Here is a 3489-nt window from a genome sequence, read left to right on the forward strand (position 1 = left end):
ATATGCAACATATTAATTATTGTAACCATCCTAACCTTTTTTTGAAACTGTCTCAATGCTGTTTCTTTCTCAATAAAATTAATATAAAAATAAATAAATAAGCATATTTTCTATATTTTTAGTTAGCACATTTTAGAGTAACTTTTATTCATGTTATCCAAGAAGTTCAAAAGTTTCAATACATTCATAGATCCTTTGTGTCATCTCTATAACTGGAATAATGCACTTGAAATTTATTAGCCCGATGAATGCCCTTATCTTTCAGACCTTAAAACCACTAGTAACCATAACCCACAGCATCAAGTACTAGTAAGAATATGGGCAGATACATCTGACTATTATGGAAATGATGCCAGGTTAGGACAAAATAGTCTCCCTCACAAGTACAGACAAGTCTCTGGTCATCTAAACTATCCAGGCAACCAAATCTGGCTCCTCTTCATTCCTTTTCATATTGTTCCAATTCTATTTAAAAACTTAACATTTCTGATGAAAATCCACCTAATAACACCACACATATTTACAAACATTATATAGCCAATACAGTAAAATCTTTATCATATAACTAGTGTCAATTGACCAGAGAGTCTCATGCCAAATTTGGGACAGTCTAAGAGCCAAAGAGAATAAGTAGATGCATTAAACAAAGAATTTTTAAAATTATTTTTATGTACTTAGTACTTGTTCTACGGGGTCTACAGGATCTCACTGTGTAGATAGAACTCATAGTGATTCTCCTGTTTACAGCCTCCCAAGCGCTAAGATTACAGGAGTACATCACCACGCACAGTCTCAATCTCAGGTTAGCGTGCCTCAGGGGCGGGGCCAGCAGGGGAACAGAGGATGGACAATACTCCCCAAACCAACAACCCCCACCCAGCCCCAGCTGCCGCCATGCTCTGCCTAAGCATCCGCCTTAGTCCGCTGAGCTATCTGACCAGGCTAAACAAGAAGATATTAAAACTACTCTGGCATTAAAATATGGCGGAACTCTGAGCTGAGATGTGGCCTCATTTCTCACATGTTTTTCTACCATCACAAGGAGAAAGAAACATGTAAGATAAGGGAGGGAGCTCAGGTAGCCACACTGCCTGCTTACCATCAGGACACACAGTCCTGTTTACAACCTTCGCTCCCTAATAGGGTGGATGTGACGTAGATCCTTCTACAACATGTTGTTTCTTCTTACTAAGCACGTGTTTCTTAGAGGATGTCTCCTATGAAGATCCATTACTGTAAGTCTGTTAATATTTTATAGCACAATGGAAGAGTTTACATTCATCATTGAATAGAATGTGACACTCTGATTTTAACTGAAGAGTACGTATGGGTAGCCTTCCTTGCTCCCTTCGGCTCGCATTGTGAGCACGCATTGGCTGCCAAGTCGAAGATGCAGAATTCTTCCACTGAGCTGCCCTTGCCTCCCCTTAATGGATGGATCTGCATGTCTGCTTCGCGGACTGGGGGTCTGTTTCCTCCTGCCTCCCACACATACAATGGTCCCTCAAGGGTAAGGATTCAAACTTCTTATTAATATTGCTAGAGAACCTGCATGTTGAATGTTCAGATATTAACTCTTTTCTCCAACGAAATCCAAACAAACGTATTTGGGTGTTGTTTTTAATAAAGTTCCATGGTGAAATAGCTTTTAGTATAAAAGCTCCTGTTCAGAGTTAGTGCTTATATTGTTCGATCAATTTTGCATGCCTATATCTGGAAAACTACTTTGAGTGACGACTTTGAAGATAGTAATTTGCAATATAGCAAGCACTGTTAATTTCCTGTCATCTTGTTTTAAAATTCTGTTTTGTTTTTTATTTTATTTTCTCTTTATATATAAAAGTTTAAGAATCCTGTTCACGATGTAGGGTCTAAGAACAAATTATGAAACCAACCCCTTAGCTGGGAACAATGAGATTGAAGAATACTTCTCAGGAAGGCACAGGGAGGCTAAATGACTTTTCATTTCAGCTTTTTTCACACCATTTTGTGGGAAGCACAAGTCTTAAGATTCCTGAATACAAGTTGCTTTCCATTAATTCAAATGCATGAATCAAAATTTTTCCAGGAACACTGTTGACTTTTGAGAAATGGAATATATGAATAGGAATCTAGAATATTGAAATTCTCTTTCAAATTCAGTTTAAATAGAAAACAATATATAATGAGATTAGGAGAAAGTTGAATTTTACTCTGAGTTTATTTCAGAATGTATATCAGAAGCTTTCTTTGTAATCTCTTGCTTTGAAGAGTGAATTTAATGCTAAAACATATTTATACATATACATATATAAATATACATATATTTATATTCATGGAGTTTATATATCCATTTAAAATACTGACATCTATTTTCAGGAATTATATACCAGCTATCTGTATATATTATTCCTGGGATTACAGCACATCAAGTGCAGCTAAAATCAATTCAAGATCCTGATTGGAGTTTCTGTATGTTGTCATTAAAGCGTACTCATTTTCACCTGGGGATTTCAGGTTCACTGCGTCACTACTGCACCTGTAAGGGCTCCCAAGAGAGAGCAAACAAGAGAAATGCATGGGGGCCAAAGAAGGGAAAGAGAGAGGCAGGGAGGGAGGGAGGGAGGGAGCGAAAGATCTCAGAGCGTCTCCACATCTTTTCGTCTTCTCATTACTTTCCAGGTTCTTTGGATGGAAACTTAGATCAATACTTTCAAACCCATGTTGTTCTCTAATATATACATTTACCACCATGTATTTTTTTCTCTAAAAAAAATTTTAGCAACATCCCATGCATTTCCACATTGCTTTTATTTATTTAATCTTAAATATTTTCTAAAGGCTTTTGTTATTTCTCTAACATAGTGTTATTTTTAGAAATACACTATCTGATTTTCAAACATTAGGAGATTCTAGGATGCAAAATCAACATACAACCATATTAATCAGGAACAATTCTTTACCTCAACAAAACCTTATCAAAACTTATGTAAAAATTTCCATTTACAATGGCATCAAAGAAAACATATTTAAGAATAAATTTAATGAATGACAAAAATTTTCTATCACTGAAAACTATAGCATATTAATGAAAGAATTTGAAGACACAAAGAAATGGGAAAATATCTATAATGAATTTGAAAGAGTTACATTATTGCTAAAATTCCCATATTGAGGGCCGGCCAAATAGCTCAGTGCATTAAAATGCTTGCAAGAAGGTTCACGGACCAGAGGTTCGATCTCCAGGCCTGTAGTGCCAGACCTGTCCCCAGGGCACGGTGAGACAGAGAGTAAGACTGGACATGGTGGCACACGTATTCAATCCCAGCTCTTGGGAGGCTGTAAACAGGTGGATCACTATGAGTCCAGTCTACACAGAGAGACCCTGAACACCCTGTCCATCCTTCCCTAATATACAAAAAAAAAAAAAGCCCATAATATCCAAAGTAGTATGCAGCCTCAGTCATCAACATACCAATGACATCTCCACAGAAGTTAAAATAATTTTAT

General features: G+C 36.7%; 1 pseudogene; it reads left to right on the top strand.

Moving 5' to 3' along the window:
* The first annotated feature begins 1390 nt into the window (after positions 1-1390).
* LOC101566456 overlaps positions 1391-3489 on the top strand; it is a 14530-nt pseudogene continuing 12431 nt past the window's right edge.

This window comes from Octodon degus, unplaced genomic scaffold (assembly GCF_000260255.1).
Source record: "Octodon degus isolate 3935 unplaced genomic scaffold, OctDeg1.0 scaffold00099, whole genome shotgun sequence".
NCBI lineage: Eukaryota > Metazoa > Chordata > Mammalia > Rodentia > Octodontidae > Octodon > Octodon degus.